Source organism: Pelobates fuscus, chromosome 4 (genome assembly GCF_036172605.1).
Source record: "Pelobates fuscus isolate aPelFus1 chromosome 4, aPelFus1.pri, whole genome shotgun sequence".
NCBI classification, from domain to species: domain Eukaryota; kingdom Metazoa; phylum Chordata; class Amphibia; order Anura; family Pelobatidae; genus Pelobates; species Pelobates fuscus.
The window spans coordinates 390,319,376-390,338,245 of record NC_086320.1 but is presented as its reverse complement, the minus strand read 5'-3'; positions in this window follow the sequence as shown (position 1 = coordinate 390,338,245).

The following is an 18,870-nucleotide window of genomic DNA, read 5'->3' as shown; positions in this document are numbered from 1 at the left end:
ATTCGGGAGTAATATGCACTCAGATCCATCTATCTGGGGATACGTTGCACGAATCCAAAATATTCGGTATTTGTAAAGTTATGTATTTTTATGTGTTTTTACTGTACCATATAAAATGGTGGTTTACCTCTATCCCTGGAGATAATTGGATTTCTTCCCAATTATCTCCAGGATAGAGAGGAGGGATTTATGTGTGTAAAGGGGAGTGTTTAAACCTGGGCCACTGTGATTTGCTACTGTCCAATATATGTCTTCCATCTGGTCCCCTAGGGGAGTGTCCACCAGGTGGGAGACCTGCATAAATACCGGGCAGGTAGCCCTCATTAAACAGATTCCTGTTTTACTCTCAAGACGGAGCTTGGTCTCGTGTTTTGGGGGATTGCTACTTGGAACGATTTATTTCGCCTGTTTTAGCCGTGGAAGGAGTTCGGCTGATCCTGTGTTAGTGGGTTTACCGCATTCCCTTGCACTCCGTTCGGGAGTTTGGCAGCCTTCCATATAGAGCCTGTGTCTCTGGAAAGGGGGAATATCGGTTAAACGGCGGTTTCATCCATTTAAGCTGTGGGGATATTTATGGGATAATAATAGTAAACAGTTGAGAATTGCCCACTATTTCAATTCTCAGATCCCAAAGATAGTTATCGTGTAAGTGAAATGTATTCCATATAAATAAAAATCACAATTTGTTATAAAAATAGATACAATTTATTGTGACAATTTAAATAATAATAATATGTAACATGCGTGATAATAATCAATGAATATTCAGTATAACATGAGTATGCAATACAAATGGCAATACATTCCAATGGCTAACACAGCAATTGTCAAACAATGATTTATGATGGGCTTCACAGAGAAACTTTCTTTCACACAGCTTGCAGCATAAGGCCATAAAACTTAGCTGACAGTTAGAATAACCCTTTCAATGCTGGCTAGACCTCCTAGGTAATTAAGATCTATTCTCATGTAATTTTAAATAAAATAACATCTAAACCAGCTCATTAGTCATTTCCTGGAACCATCCAATAAGAGTAATCTACCATGTTCTATAAGCAGAATTTTAACTTGCCTAAACAGATATTTTATCTTATTTTAGAGCAAATCAATACACCTGGATAAATATCATGATATGCTAACATGTGATGTAATCACACTAATATATAATTACTCTTTTCCATCTGCAGAATGGAATGCTTAACTATATATTCCTTGGTTAACTAAGATTTCTAAATATCTAAATCTGATCGTGATTTATCCAGTCATATATCATGCTATTAGAAAATGTTAATTAATTTAGATTAATTAAATGAAACCAGTATAATTACCAGTTAGATAGTGTTGTATATCACGGCACCAATTATGTTGTATAATCCTTCTCTCACCATCAATACTTCCAATTGGTATCCTTTTGAGAGAAATCCACTCTGCGTTGTGTATTAATAGTGAATGTAATATCCCCATCACCTCTTCCAAGAACTAACATATATCTTCATCCCCTTGTCCAGATAAATATATGACTAGCACTACAAAGGTATTCTATCCGATATTACAAATAAACAGCCAACACCATAGTTCTTATCAGAGAGAAATCTTTACTTAGAATCTGCCCAGTTAAATATTACAGAAGAAGAATGGTACAAAGTTATAGTTAAAATACATTCATAACACTCATACATTCCATCTATCTAATAATATCGGCTACATTGTGTATGTGCTGTGAGATGTTGTATGCAGCATGTGTGTCTTACCAAACCTAATCTAATGTGATGTCAGTATCTTCTATTTTTTAAAGGAATTGGTTCCCATGTTGTAAATAGCAAATTCCTCAGCTCACTTGATATGTAAATGTGATTTACTTTCCCAAGGCCCAAAGTGTTGTCTATCCTTGTAACGGATCGCCTGGCACCCCGACTTGGTACCTCCGTTAATGGATGCTCCTAGTGCTTCCTGAGGACTCCAAGCACTCTGGCAGACACCATAATCACCGAATCCGAGAAACCTTTAAATTCTCCCAAGCGTATGAATGCTGTAGACCATTGAATAGGAACCATACGAATAGGCTTGTACTCCTAGCAGTCAACTGGAACAGCATACAATAAATCCTTCCCCCAATAATGAGACGACACATCACTTTGAGGGTAAAACAGGAACTCTGGACTGGCTCATCCAGCCTGGCTTTTATTTCCAACTCACACATACAGGCCACACCCAGGGGGAGGCATAAAAGAACCAATGACATAGATGTTACCTCCCACACATCCCCTCCCCTTAGTGTGACACATAATCCCATTATGCATACAGTGTAAAATATACTTTTACACAACTTTCATAACTTTAAAACCATACATCACATTCACATAAAAATACATATCCACAAACAATCCATTCAGGGGAACAACATATTAAAAAATGGCATGAATCCGACCAGGGGTTCAAAAGTTACTAAAAGTATCTTTTGTTCCTTTCTAGCTGGCAGAAAAACATCCCCACAATGCACCCTGGTTTCCTCCCTTCTGCCCTGGAGTTAATTGGAGAAGTAATCCAATTACCCAGGACTAAAGGCAGACTCCATTAACCACATGGTTGCAAAACAACATAAAACACTTTAAAATACATAAAGTCACATTTACACATAACACACAGACATTTCACCTATCCCCAGATAGCTGGGATCTGCACGCACAAAACTACCGAATAGCGCGCAGATCCTACTCACACAGTACAATTGCCATGGAGCTAAAGTCTTTCCCATAGTCTTTCATTATATGAATAGGCTCCATGGTATGGCTATCTGGGGTATCACATTCCCATAAAGTCTGGTCCATAGTCCAAAGGCAAGAGGCGGGCAATCAGCCCCCTCCAAGGACACGTGGCGAGGTCGGTTTCGCCACACTTCTCCCCTTTACCCCCCAGACTAACAGGGTATCTGACCTCCTGCCGGTCAGTGCCCTGGTTAGTCCAGCAACCCACCCATGAAGCACAAACAGCAGTACCTCCCACCCACAATAACTGGTTACTACACCTGGGTAGAGGAGAACTTTGTCCAGGTCCAGGTGCCTCACCACGGCTGTGTGGGGGACTGGTAGTCTGCCTTGGTGGGTTGCTGAGTGGGCAGAGACCAGCGGTACTCTGCCCTGGTGCCAGCGCTACCACTGAAGTAGCCTGATTGGAGCCTGGTTGTGGGAGGGGGAGACCGACCGTCTCCCCTCTGGGTACACAGCTCTGCTGCTGGAGACAGACTGTCTCCCCTTTGGCTAAACAGCCCTGTCGTGGGGGGGCAGGACCGACCGTCCCTACCCCCTGTGCTGGAAGTGCAGAGACCACTGTCCCATCTGCACAGGTGTGGGGCTTACAGTCTCCCCCTGGTACATTAAGCTGCCGCTGGGGAGAGGTGGTAACCAGCTCCTCTCCCATTAGAACACTCTGCCGCTGGGGAATGGAGACTGGGCTCTCTATTCCCTGTACATTAATGATCCGCCGCTGGGGAGAGGTGGTAACAATATCCTCTCCCATATATACTTCCCGTCTCTGTGGAGGGAGACCGACTGTCTCTCCTCCCAGCACAGAGTCCTGCTGAGGGGGAAAGGGGGCTGGGCTCTCCATTCCCTGCTGGATACTCTGCCGCTGGGGAATGGAGACTGGGCTCCCAATTCCCAACAAATCACAATGCCGCTGGGGAGGGAGGACGGCCCCTTCAGCTCCCTGTAACTTGGGCGCAGAGACCACGGTCCCATCTGCGCTGGTGTGGGGCTTACTGTCTCCCCTTGGTGTGCTAAGCTGCCGCTGGGGAGAGGGGGTAACAAACTCCTCTCCCTTACACACTTTCAGCCGCTGGGGAGCAGGGCTGACCCTCTGTACTCCCTGTAGGCAGGGCGCAGAGACCACGGTCCCATCTGCGCTGGTGGGGGGCTTACTTTCTCCCCTTGGTGAGCTGTGCTGCCGCTGGGGAGAGGGAATAACAAACTCCTCTCCCTTACACACCTTCAACCGCTGGGGAGAGGGGATAACAGGCTCCTCTCCCTGCACCGTAGACTGCCGCTGAGGAGCAAGAACGGCACCTTCAGCTCCCTGTAACGCACACTGCCGCTGGGGATCTGGGCCGACTGCCCAGCATCCCTGTAGGGCCGGTAGAGAGACCGCAGTCCCATCTCCACCTGCCATCTGTCGGTCTTCCCAGGACCAATCCGTGAGGCCCCTCAACATTTGTGAGTAAGGGCCACCTGCTTCCCCACCTGGCAACTCTGGCTGCTGCTGGGGATCTGGGCCGGCTGCCCAGCATCCTGGTGGAGAGACCTTGGTCCCATCTCTACCTGCCTGTTGTGGTTCCTCACAGGACCAGTCTATGAGGACCCCCACTTCGGGTTCCTCCCGCCGCCTCAGGGAAAGACGGCTAACCTCCTCGGATGCAGCCTCTACTCGGCTGCTGTAACGCTCCTGCTGCTGAGCATACTTCCTCTCTTTCGCCAACCGGAATTCTCGGTCCAGCCTTGTGTTTCGCTCGGCCATGACCTGGTTCCAGATCACTCGGCGTGTCTCCATGGGTATATCATCCCCATACTCGGCCACTCGCTGCCTCACCTCGGCCAGCCAATCATCTCCAGAGCCAGAACCTTCCATACTAGTCTGCTCCCAGGGGCGCTGCACGAGTGCTAGCGTTGCCCTCAATTTGTAAATCCAAACAGTGTCTCTGAGCTGCTTTACCTCGCACTAGGACGCCATCCCACCGCTTGCCACCAATGTAACGGATCGCCTGGCACCCCGACTTGGTACCTCCGTTAATGGATGCTCCTAGTGCTTCCTGAGGACTCCAAGCACTCTGGCAGACACCATAATCACCGAATCCGAGAAACCTTTAAATTCTCCCAAGCGTATGAATGCTGTAGACCATTGAATAGGAACCATACGAATAGGCTTGTACTCCTAGCAGTCAACTGGAACAGCATACAATAAATCCTTCCCCCAATAATGAGACGACACATCACTTTGAGGGTAAAACAGGAACTCTGGACTGGCTCATCCAGCCTGGCTTTTATTTCCAACTCACACATACAGGCCACACCCAGGGGGAGGCATAAAAGAACCAATGACATAGATGTTACCTCCCACACATCCCCTCCCCTTAGTGTGACACATAATCCCATTATGCATACAGTGTAAAATATACTTTTACACAACTTTCATAACTTTAAAACCATACATCACATTCACATAAAAATACATATCCACAATCAATCCATTCAGGGGAACAACATATTAAAAAATGGCATGAATCCGACCAGGGGTTCAAAAGTTACTAAAAGTATCTTTTGTTCCTTTCTAGCTGGCAGAAAAACATCCCCACAATGCACCCTGGTTTCCTCCCTTCTGCCCTGGAGTTAATTGGAGAAGTAATCCAATTACCCAGGACTAAAGGCAGACTCCATTAACCACATGGTTGCAAAACAACATAAAACACTTTAAAATACATAAAGTCACATTTACACATAACACACAGACATTTCACCTATCCCCAGATAGCTGGGATCTGCACGCACAAAACTACCGAATAGCGCGCAGATCCTACTCACACAGTACAATTGCCATGGAGCTAAAGTCTTTCCCATAGTCTTTCATTATATGAATAGGCTCCATGGTATGGCTATCTGGGGTATCACATTCCCATAAAGTCTGGTCCATAGTCCAAAGGCAAGAGGCGGGCAATCAGCCCCCTCCAAGGACACGTGGCGAGGTCGGTTTCGCCACAATCCTGTTATTTTATTTAAGTGTTAACTTTCCCAGCCATCCCTTTTCCTCTAACCTAAGGTGTGATTTCCTAGATAGAGACTCCTTTGAAGACCAGTTGATATGTAAATGTGATAGGTGCCTTTCAGGTGCTGTATCTTTCCAAATATCTAAACAGAAAATCCCTTTGAAGATAATTCCTGACCTTCCATACACACAGGCTTAATCAAGCACATCAAATGTTCTCAGGTAGCTAAGTGTCAAGGAATGTTTGTCATGGGTCTCTTTCTCGCTCTGACTCACTTGCTTCTTACTTCTTGTCTTTGTCCCCGACTGCTCACTCCTTTGCTTTTTTTTTTCTCTTCTCTCTCCCTTCCCTTTGTCTTAACTTTTAAAGGGAAGAATTCTCTGTTCGTCACTAGGTGATAGACCAATAGAAAACTGGAGGTGTGGTTACCTTCCAGATAGCAATTTTAGTATTTGGTCTATAGAGGGCAGTCTCGTCCCACTAAACATACCTATCCAGGAAAGAGTTAACTTTTCCTGGTGGCTATTTTGACGTCATTTAGCTTATTTTTATGGTTACCTATAATTTAAGTTTTCTGTCAGTTCAAAGAGTTTCTTTGGGCTTTCTTGAGACAGTGTGTCTCCAATTCCTGCTGTAAGTTCTAATATGGCAGTTGGTAAACTAAGTTTCACCTCTAAATTACAATGGGACCTTATACAATATCGAAAATAAAATTAAATTATTTAATCTTCTCTGTCACAAATGTCTGGGTTTAGAATTTATTCTATTCCATTAGCATTTAGACAGTCTGTCCATCCCCCGTTCTCATTTCTTATCACTTGAATTGTATATACAAACATTCCTAAGCTCCCAGCTCAGTAGTTAGCGTTACAGAAAGGATAGAAATCTTGTGTCTTTTGTAAGCTTGAAAATAACAAAATGGAGTCTGCTCTGTTCAGAGTGACTCTGACAATATACATTTTAATTTCTATCATAGCACAAAATGTCTGCCGATATAAATACCCTGACAAAGCTGTGAGTGTCTTAACAGTGCCTCTGCCGCAGAGGACGTGGATAACCTGCCACTACCAGACCTTCTGCCAGAGAAGGCCAAAAAGAGGATCTAGAAACTGTACAATTAGGGGAGCTCTTGGATCCTCAGGAGAAGACCCAGGCCCAAAGTTTAATTAGGGAAAGGGGAGCCACCTTTTCCAATCTTCCCGGGTATACCCCATTAGCCACCCACAGGGTGAAAACCCCAGGACAAACACCCCTCCGCCAACCTCCTTACCGCATTCCTGAATCGGTAAAAGAGAATATGCGTAAGGAGATTGTGGAAATGTTACAATTAGGAGTCATCGAGCATTCGGATAGCCCATGGGCTTCCCCAGTGGTACTAGTGGCGAAGCGGGATGGAACTACCCGCTTCTGCGTAGATTCTAGAAGGCTCAATGATAAAACCGTATCAGACGCCTACCTGATGCCACGGATAGACGAGCTTTTAGACAAGCTGGCCAGAGGCCAATACCTAACCACGATCGACCTTTGCAAAGGGTATTGGCAAATACCTTTGGCCGAGGACGCTATCCCTAAGTCGGCGTTTGTCACTCCGTTTGGCCTGTACCAGTTCAGGGTCATGCCATTCGGAATGAAAAATGCTCCAGCCACTTTCCAAAGGATGGTGGACCGGCTATTAGATGGGTTTCAGGAATACACGTGCGCCTATCTGGACGACATAGCGATCTTTAGCTATTCCTGGACCGGCCACCTGAGCCATGTAGGAGCCGTCTTAGACCGTATTAAGGAGGCAGGGCTAACCCTTAAACCTAGTAAGTGCCATATAGGGATGGCCGAAGTTCAATATCTGGGACACCGAGTAGGAAGTGGCCAGCAGAAGCCAGAACCGGACAAAATAGAGGCCGTAGGCAAATGGCCAACCCCCCGCACCAAAACCCAGGTTCTAGCATTTTTAGGTACCGCAGGGTATTACCGAAAATTTGTGCCAGATTACAGTACCCTGGCCAAACCCCTCACTGATTTAACCTGCAAAAATCTCCCTAAGTTAGTAGTATGGGCCCCAGAGTGTGAACAGGCATTCCAACAACTTAAAACTGCTCTTGTTAACGCACCTGTACTCACTGCTCCTGCTTTCTCATCCATGCAGATGCTTCTATGTTTGGATTGGGAGCAGTACTGAGCCAAGTCAGAGCAGATGGCGGAGAACATCCCGTAGCTTACTTAAGCAGAAAACTTTTACCCCGAGAAGTAAGCTACGCCGCCATCGAAAAGGAATGCCTGGCCGTGGTGTGGGCCCTCAAGAAACTGCAACCATATTTATACGGACAACCATTTTCGCTACTCACAGATCACAACCCGTTGGTCTGGCTGAACCGGGTATCAGGAGAAAATGCCAGCCTGCTGCGCTGGAGTTTGGCGCTGCAGCCTTTTGACTTTACAATCCAATAACGCCCGGGAAAGCTAAATGGCAACGCCGACGGGTTATCCAGACAAACGGAACTTGAAAAGTCATCTGTGAGTACTCCTCCGGACATCCCCAAGCTGATCCGTTGGGGTCAGACTGTGTATGCCGGCTTGGTTCTGGGGGAGCATTGTGGCAAATCTAGCCACTTATAGATCTAAACTGTATCTTTAAACCAAACTGTATATTTTTCCTGCTATGCTCTATATCTTGCAATGTATGCGGCATTCGTGTGTTACAGCACTCGAATACCGCTAATGTTAAGCCTGGTTACCCACTGTGGCGGAAACAGCCCTGCCACTTGTGCCTGGAGAGGACTGCTTGCCAGCCTCTTGCCCTGTGATTATGGTCCCTGGGAGGTTTGGCCCTTGAAATAACAGATTTGGGCATATTGTATTATATTATGCTGCTGCTGCCCCTTTAAGAACCATCTGGGGACATACTGTGGAGTTACTGGGTGTCCACCATTTCATGTATCAGAGGCACATGGTGAGAACAATGGATGAAGCACATGGTGAGAACAATGGATGGCGGCCATTTTAACTCACAGACACTGTTGTGACTTTTCTACACGATGCCATCTCGCCGGTATTTGGTGCACAAAGACATCGTGCAGTAGTTTTAAACTATACAACAGGGGACACATTATACAGTAATTGTTTTTTTTATATAATCTGTATATGTTCTGCGGAATCTGCATTAAACTGTATCTTCCAAACTACTGAACGGATCTGGGTGAATTTTGGATATGTGGTTCACCCAGATCCCCCAGTTCCGAGGATGTATTTTTATGGGGTTATTGCATGTTTTGGGGTCCCTGTGATATGTTTTATAAAACTGTATTTCTCTGCCTGTGATAATTATATTACCCATTGTGTTCAGTAATCATATCACAGGCAGAGGGGAGGATTTTGTGTGGGAGTGTCTGTGTGTATTGTATGGACTGATTGGTTGTATTTCAAAACACTGTGGGCAGTACTATGTGTGTAGATTGTGAATAAAAGTGTATGTGCCAGTACAGTCAGTTCTGCTTGACCTCAAAACGAAGTGTCGTCTCGTTATTGGGGGAATTGGATTGTATGCTGATTGCCAGGAGTGTAAGCTGATTGTATGCTTTTCCTGTTCAGCAGTTTACAGCATTCATATGCTTGAGAGCATTCGTATGCTTCTCCGGTTCGGTGGTTGTGGTGTCTGCTGCAGTGCTTGGAGTCCTCAGGAAGCGCAAGGAGCATCCTTCGACGGAGGTACCCAGTCGGGGTGCCCGTCGATCCGTTACAGTTAGAAAGTAAAAGTGTCCAGGAAGTGTTTTTTGAGTTGTGTCCAAGAGAGATGGAGAGTTGAGTGTTAGTCCCAGAGTGTGTCCTTAATCTCTGTCCTAAAGCTCTGTCTTGTGTCCCGCATCTCCCCTTTGTTCTTACTTTTTAAAGGGCCAAACTTTCTGTACGTCATTAGTTGATCTGACGAATAGGAAACTGTAGGTGTGTCTAGTTTTTCTAGTATCATCTAGTTTTTGGTCAATAGATGGCGCAATTACATCACCAAAATTTCTTGTCCTGGAAAGGGTTAACTTATTTTGATGATGATTCTTACGTACTTTTGGCTTATCTAAATGGCAACTATAACTCAAATTTGCTGCCAGTTCAAAGCGGTTCTTTCTCTCTTAACGAGACTGTGTGTCTATAATTTCGATCGTATTTCTAAAATTGACACCTCCTAACCTTAATCTCACCCTATTTCTTACAATGGGACCTTGTAAGATTTAGAAAGTAAAATTAATTACTATGTGTTAGCTATCAGTGGTGTCTGGCTTTCTTGTGTAGCTGTGAGACATTGTTTTTCTATTCTACTAATATTTATTAAATAATATGATATTTCTTCATGAATATTTATCCATGAATGGTCTATATTATTAACATAATACTAATTATATGTAATTAATATGATAATAAAATAAGTGTATAATGTATCGATGTATATATATTGATGTAAATACTTGTCTCTTGACTTAGTAATCCATCCCTCTTCTTGCTGTGAGACTTCCTTCCTTATCACATGTCTTGTTTACATTACGCATTCTTTAGCTCATGCTTGAATGACTGAATTAGACAGAAATTTTGTGTCTTTTTTTTTTTTAGCCTGAAATCACAAAATGGAGTCAGCTTTGTTTTAAGTGTGACTGGCAGTAGACACTTTTAATTTCTATTTTAGCACAAAATATCTGCCGATATAAATATACTGACAATGCCCCCTCCCAATTTCTGAATATGCCTTCTTACCACAAATCCAGTAGACATTTTCTGGGGCTCTCCAGTTAGATGTAGCTGATAGATCAAACCATACCTCTTGGTCTACTGTTTTTTCCCAGGTCGCCCAACCTACACATGACTAATATGTGCAAAAGTTGAAGTCCCTATTTGGACCATCAGGGTCAGTAGATCTTCTACTGGGGCATAGATATTTATCAATAAACCTATAGGTTCACTCCCACTTAAGATCACCACATATATTCCAAGGTTTTCCACTACCAGAAATTGCTTTGCATGCATCGAATAGTAGGATGCCTAAGGAACAAGTGGTACTTAACAAAGTTTTATTTATCAATGCCCCCTGACAGTAGGTATTTCAAAGAACCAGCCAGATTGTACGGGGTTAGAATTGGGGATCAAAGCACTTGGGTTCACCTGACACTGGCTGACACACACTATAATCGGTGTCTAAGTATCTACATCTAGACACAGATCGTTTACATTCATAATGCGAGTGGCAAATACGAGTTTGGGATATCTGGTTACCTGTTTTTGTAGTCTTAATACAACTATCACAGCCTTGTATGTCATCACCTTTACATTCCATAAATACAATAAAAACACTAAAAAACACAAAGAAATACATTATAATGGAAGTCTTCATCCACATATTCAACCGTGCAACGGCACCTCAGCTTCCCGCTTGTAAGGGCTGCAAGGAATGTTGTTCGTCTGATCATCTCTTCCCTTCACAGAGTTCCCTGCGAGACACTCTGGCTATGAAACGTTGGTAGGTGATCAGGCTTTATTATGGCCATCAAAACACCTATTTGCTGCTCTCTGCTACCTTTCTCAACCACGGTTAAAATCATCTCGTACCTTTAATTAAACTTCAGGGACAGGGTAGTTCGCTTCAACCGGATCTTACAAGGATTCTCAGGATCTGGGGTAACTTTTATTTATTTATTTATTTATAAAATATTTTTTTATAAAATATTTATTTATAAAATATTTTACCAGGAAAGATACATTGAGATTTCTCTTGTTTTCAAGTATGTCCTGGGTCCACAACTTGCCAGGAATCTGCTGCTGGTTTAACCCTAGAATGATGAGTCCAAGGAGTCACTTCCGCCACTTTTACAGCTGTTGGGTTAGACAAAAGAACAGTGTAACGGAACCTTCCGTTAATGGACGCTTCCTAGCTTGCGCCGGGGACCACAAGCACCGCACTGGACACCACAACCACCGCAGACTCATCTACCGCCGTAGCTTAACTGGAGCCTCGCCGTCTTCCGTCCACCCTGGATTAGCAATCCCCAGAGTGTAGGTATCCCTTCCCCCAAGCATGAGCTAAGGCTTCAAGAAAGGTGCAAGTAGGTCTGGTTTATTGAGGGCTACCTGCCCGATATTTATGCAAGTGTCCACCAGATGGACACTCCCCTAGGGGACCTGATAGAACAATGGGACACATATTGGATATTAGCCAATCACAGACAATACAAACAAAACACTCCCACACAATCCCTTCTCTCTATCCTGGAGATAATTGGGAAGTAATTATCTCCCAGGACAAAGGCAAGAGGTGCAAACAAAAACCATATGGTTACAAAAAGACATAAAATTACACAATGTTACAATTACTACATAAAACATATACATGCAACATATCCCCAGATAACTTAGATCTGAGCGCACATTATTACCGAATGGCGCTCAGTGTCAGGGGTCCGCAGGCGGCTAGTAGGGGAGGCTGCTCGCAGCTCGCAGCACTCACCCTCAGTCCATCGCCGCCCGCGGTCTCCCCTCCTCTTACCTGTCGGTGAGCGGCGTCTCCTCTCCGCCGCTCGCATCCGTCACGCCTCCCAGCGGCAGCATGTATAACGCTGCACGCTGGAAGGTCGTTGATTTATGCAAACGCCGGGGTCACGTGAGTGACCCGGCGTTAAAGCAACAGTACCACAATCACAGTGGGAGGCTTAGATATCTCCCACGTGTGATTGTTAATTCTGATTGGAAGTTATCCAATCAGAATTTAACCTAGGGTATTTATACTCACCTTTCCTGTTCCTCCCTGCCCTGTTGTGGTCTTTGCTGTTTAGTATTGATTCTGATCTTGTGATTTCTGGTTACGTACTCTCTGGCTTGTTAATCTGACTTTGTGACTTTCTCCTACCCTTTGACCTCGGCTTGTTTATCGTTATCCTGTTTTCTGGTTCCCCTGACTCGGCTTGTCTCCTGACTATTCTGTGTGTGCTTAGCCCGGCCACTCTAAGGTCCTGTCACGGTAATATACCCCAACACGCAGGAATAGTACAGATAGTCAGGAGACAAGAAACCAGGGATCGTCTTACCGGACCTTAGAATGGCCGGACTTGACGAGAATAAGCAAGACAGAGTCTAGAACAAGCCGAGGTCAAGGGAACAGAGAGACAGCGTAACGTAGAACAAGCCGAGGACTGGTACACAGAGGACAAAACAGCGGATAAGCAAGCAAGGATAAAGAGAGAGCGGAGTCAGGAACAAAGCCAAGGTCAAGCACCAAAAAACCAACTGAACGATACAAGCACTAAAGGGAAACTGGACAGAAACCACGATAGGGCAAGGAGCAAGGGAAACAGGTGAGTATAAATACCCTAAGGTTCACTTTGATTGGCCCCTGTCATATCCACGCCCCCAAAACGTGAGTGTATGGGGAATGTGGCCTGACAGGGGCCAATGGGAGACTGATTCTAATTTAGTCTCCCACTGTCCCTTTAAGAGCGCGCCCGAGACGCGCGGCGCGCTCTTAGTGTCGGGCGGGACACGTGACCGCTTCTCGCGGTCACTGCCCGCCTGACTGATCATATCGTAGGCTGAGCCGCGCGCGGCTCGTGCAGGAGCAGGACCGCGCGCGGCGAGAAGAGAGGACCCCGGCCGGCCCCTGGAGAGGGTAAGTACCGCTACAGTACCCCCCCCTGAAGACACGCCCACCGGGCAGGGAGGAGCAGGCCTGGCAGGAAAACGAGCGTGGAAAGAACGCACAAGGCGAGGAGCGTGAACAGCGTCAGCGGAAATCCAACTGCGTTCCTCAGACCCATAGCCCTTCCAATGTACCAGATATTGGAGGCGACCCCGAAGCAAACGAGAGTCAATTACAGCCGCCACTTCAAACTCCTCATGGCCCTCCACAGAAACCGGAGGAGGAGGAGGGACATGCCGAGTATAACGGTTGCACAGGAGGGGTTTTAACAAGGAGGTATGAAACACGTTAGGAATGCGTAAATTTTTTGGAAGATCCAATGCATACGAGACAGGATTAACCACATGCAAGATACGAAAAGGACCAATAAAACGAGGGGCCAACTTCATAGAAGGCACACGAAGACGAATATTGCGAGTAGAAAGCCAAACCCGGTCTCCCACAGCATAGGATGGAGCCGCCCTGCGATGCTTGTCTGCCTGAACCTTCTGGCGAGCAGCAGAGGCCACCAAAGAACACTGAACCTGCTCCCAAGTATTACGTAGACTAGCCAAATGTTCGTCCAGAGCTGGCATGCCCTGTAAGGAGAATGCAGCCGGAAGAACCACGGGATGCCGTCCATAAACAACGTAAAAAGGGCTGTTAGCGGAGGATTCATGAGCAGCATTATTACGAGCAAACTCAGCCCAAGGAAGAAGGTCAGCCCAATTGTTCTGATGGTGGGACACGAAACAACGAAGATACTGCTCTAGAGATTGGTTGGCACGTTCAGCAGCTCCATTAGACTGGGGGTGGTAGGCTGAGGAAAACGAGAGGGAGATACCCATCTCCGTACAAAACGTTCTCCAGAATCTGGAGATAAACTGGCTACCCCTATCGGACACGATCGAAGTGGGAATACCATGCAACCGAAACACCTCCCTGGCAAAGATAGAGGCAAGTTCCCTGGATGATGGCAATTTGACAAGAGACACAAAATGAGCCATCTTAGAAAAACGATCCACAATCATTAGGATGACAGTTTTACCATTAGAGGGAGGTAATTCAACAATGAAATCCATGGATATATTGGACCACGGTCTCTCGGGTATGGGCAACGGATGTAACAACCCACAAGGAACTCTGTGGGAGGACTTCATACTGGCACAAGTGCTACAGGCATTAACGTAATCGGTGACGTCCTTGCGCAAGGAAGCCCACCAGAAATATCTAGAAACTGCTGAAAATGTCTTAGAAATACCAGGGTGTCCAGCAGTTCTAGTGTCATGATATAATGACAAGATGTCTCGTCTCTCCGGTATATCAACGAATAGCTTATCAGCAGGCCTCTCCCCAGGAGCCAAGTACTGTTTAGCCTGAATAGCTTGTAAGAGAGAAGACGAAATGGAAAGAACAGTAGTCGCTATTATTCTGTCAGGCGGAATGACAGGGGTAACATCGACCTCGAGTTTGTCAGTAGTCTCGAATTGTCTGGACAGAGCGTCAGCTTTAGTATTACGATCACCCGGTCTGTATGTGATTATGTAATTAAAACGAGACAAAAACAGAGACCACCTGGCCTGCCTAGAAGACAATCTTTTTGCTTCACTAAGGTAAGAGAGGTTTTTGTGATCCGTTAAAATGAGGATGGGATCCCTAGTACCCTCTAGCAGATGTCTCCATTCCTTGAGCGCCAAAATGATAGCAAGGAGTTCACGATTGCCTACATCATAATTCCTCTCTGCTTTGGACATCTGTCTGGAAAAGAAGCCACAAGGGTGTAACGGCTTTTCAGGTGAATCTCTTTGAGACAAGATAGCACCTACCCCTATCTCAGAAGCATCAACTTCAAGAATAAAGGGCAGTGAAGGGACAGGATGCTGTAAAACAGGAGCAGAGGCAAATGTAGCCTTCAAGAATTCAAAGGCCTCGAGTGCTTCTGGTTTCCAGACATGAGTATTACCATCCTTCTTGGTCATTCTGGTTATAGGCGCAACAATGGCAGAAAACCCTTTAATAAAACGCCTATAATAATTAGAGAACCCCAGAAAACGCTGAATGGCTTTCAACCCCTGGGGTAGAGGCCATTCCATAATGGCAGACAGTTTCTTGGGATCCATACGAAAACCCTTGGCCGAGATTATATAACCCAAGAATTGGACTTCAGATTGATCAAATGAACATTTTTCGAGTTTGCAATAGAGACCGTTAACCAGAAGAGTTCTCAACACTAATTTAACATGCATGTGATGAGTCTGTAAATCAGTAGAATAAATCAATATGTCGTCCAAGTATACTATAACGAATGTATGTATAAATTGACGTAGGACATCATTAATAAATTCCTGAAAAACTGCTGGGGCGTTACAAAGACCAAAGGGCATCACAGTGTACTCGTAGTGGCCACTCCTGGTATTGAAAGCGGTCTTCCACTCGTGATCCTTTTTGATACGTATGAGATTGTAAGCACCCCTAAGGTCCAATTTAGTAAAAACTGTGGCCTGTTTAAGCCTATCAAATAGTTCTGTGATCAAAGGTATGGGGTACGCATTTTTGACGGTGATTTTATTTAGGCCCCTATAGTCAATACACGGCCTTAATTCGCCATCTTTCTTAGATACAAAGAAGAAACCCGCCCCTGCCGGGGAAGAGGATCTTCTTATAAATCCCTTCTCTAGAGATTCCTTAATATATTCCTCCATAACCAGATTCTCCTGAGGAGACAAAGGATATATTCTCCCTTTGGGAGGCATCGTACCAGGTAATAAATTAATAGCACAATCGTAAGGCCTGTGAGGTGGCAATCTTTCAGCCTCCCTTTTATCAAAAACAGATTTAAGAGACAGGTACTGAGAGGGTATGACCGTAGGTACGGGAGGAATATTAGTAGAATTCAAAGGGGTGACTTTAACAATACAAGACTCTTGGCAAGAATCACTCCAAGAAACTATTTGTCCTGACTCCCAATCAATGGTGGGATTATGAGTACGTAACCAAGGATACCCTAACACGAGGTGAGAGGAAGGAGACGTAATGATCTGAAACCGAATGGTCTCAGAGTGTAACACCCCTGTAGACATATGTAGTGGAACAGTTTCATGTGTGATAACTGGAGAGCATAATGGTCTACCATCTATGGCCTCAACGGCCAAGGGTGTCTCCTTCTCTCTGGTGGGTATGTTATTCTCCTTGACAAAACTGGAATCAATAAAGTTTTCGGCCGCTCCGGAATCAACCAGGGCTAGTATATTCCCTGCTATGCAGTTACTATCAAGGTGCAGGGAAACAGGAAGAAGTAATTTATTAAGAGGCAAATGTGAGGACTGTGATGTCACACCCAAGGCCAGTCCTCTATACGGTCTTAGGTGCGATAGTTTCCCGGACGCACGGGACAGTCTTGTCTCATATGACCCCTCCTACCACAATAAAGACAAAGTCCCTCCTTTCTCCTATAAAGCTTTTCAGCGTCAGTAAGTTTAGCAACCCCTAACTGCATAGGTTCCTCCTCAGAACCCTTAGATCCCTCGGGAGTCTCAGCTCTAGGGGAGTTAAAGGGAACAAAATGTCTATTTCTGGACCTGGTATATAACCTGTCATGGATCCTGTTATCTATATCGATAAGATAGTCAATCAGGTCCTCCAGGGGTACAGGGAGGTCCTTAGCTGCTACCTCATCCAACATAGTTTCAGACAGACCTTCCATAAACGCGGTAGTAAGCCCATTATTAGTCCAATCTACCTGTGAGGCAAGGGTACGGAACTGAATAGCATAATCGGCTACAGATTTAGATCCTTGCTTTATTCTCATTAATGCCCTGGCGGCATTTTTTGACCTTTTAGTCGTGTCAAATGTTCTACGGAACGCTGTGAGGAAGCTATTGAAGTCGTGTACCATAGGCCCATTAGCCTCCCAAATAGGATTTGCCCATTCTAGTGCCTTATCCGTAAGCTGGTGCATAAGAAAACCCACCTTAGATCTATCAGTGGGAAATGAACGTGGGTACATTTCAAAGTGGAATTCCACTTGATTAAGGAATCCCCTACATGTCTTAGCGTCCCCTCCATACCTAGGTGGCGGGGTTAGATGTGCAGAAGCATTAGGCATATTAGCTGTGTCCGGTATAGGGTTTACAGGAGGCGTAGGTACAGGTACCGGAGCTGATCTGGATAACAGTGTCTGGATGGCTTGAGCCATTTGATCCATACGGTGATCCTGTTCTGCGAATCTAGCCTCATGAGTGGCCATCTGTTGACCTAAACCTGCGGGGTCCATGGCCCTATCGTAATGTCACGGTAATATACCCCAACACGCAGGAATAGTACAGATAGTCAGGAGACAAGAAACCAGGGGTCGTCTTACCGGACCTTAGAATGGCCGGACTTGACGAGAATAAGCAAGACAGAGTCTAGAACAAGCCGAGGTCAAGGGAACAGAGAGACAGCGTAACGTAGAACAAGCCGAGGACTGGTACACAGAGGACAAAACAGCGGATAAGCAAGCAAGGATAAAGAGAGAGCGGAGTCAGGAACAAAGCCAAGGTCAAGCACCAAAAAACCAACTGAACGATACAAGCACTAAAGGGAAACTGGACAGAAACCACGATAGGGCAAGGAGCAAGGGAAACAGGTGAGTATAAATACCCTAAGGTTCACTTTGATTGGCCCCTGTCATATCCACGCCCCCAAAACGTGAGTGTATGGGGAATGTGGCCTGACAGGGGCCAATGGGAGACTGATTCTAATTTAGTCTCCCACTGTCCCTTTAAGAGCGCGCCCGAGACGCGCGGCGCGCTCTTAGTGTCGGGCGGGACACGTGACCGCTTCTCGCGGTCACTGCCCGCCTGACTGATCATATCGTAGGCTGAGCCGCGCGCGGCTCGTGCAGGAGCAGGACCGCGCGCGGCGAGAAGAGAGGACCCCGGCCGGCCCCTGGAGAGGGTAAGTACCGCTACAGGTCCGGTACGGCACCTTTTCTGTGTGTGTGTGTGTCTGTTAGCGTGTTGGGTTCCCGGAATCGTGACATTACAACAGGGCCATTATGGAACCTGCTGACATTCCACAGCTCCTAGTTAATCAGGAGGCTAGAATGGATGGTTTAGACCATCGTATGGATCAGTTTGCCCAGGCTTTACAAACCATACTGGCTCGTACTGCCCACTTGCAACCTGCCGTTCAAGAAGTTGTTGCTGCTGGGCCAGAACCCAGCCCTGATCTGGTAACCGCTCCTGCTCACGTGGTTCACATGACGCCACCTCAGCGCTATAGCGGTGATCCAGCATCGTGCCGTGGTTTCCTCAACCAAATTGATATTCATTTGGTGATGAATCCGCGCTCATACCCCACTGACAGAGCCAAAATTGCTTTTCTGATCAACCATTTGTCAGGAAAAGCTCTAGCATGGGCCATCCCCATGTGGGAGAACACGTCCCCAATGTCCTTTGCAGACTTTCTAACAGCTTTCAAACGTACGTTTGAT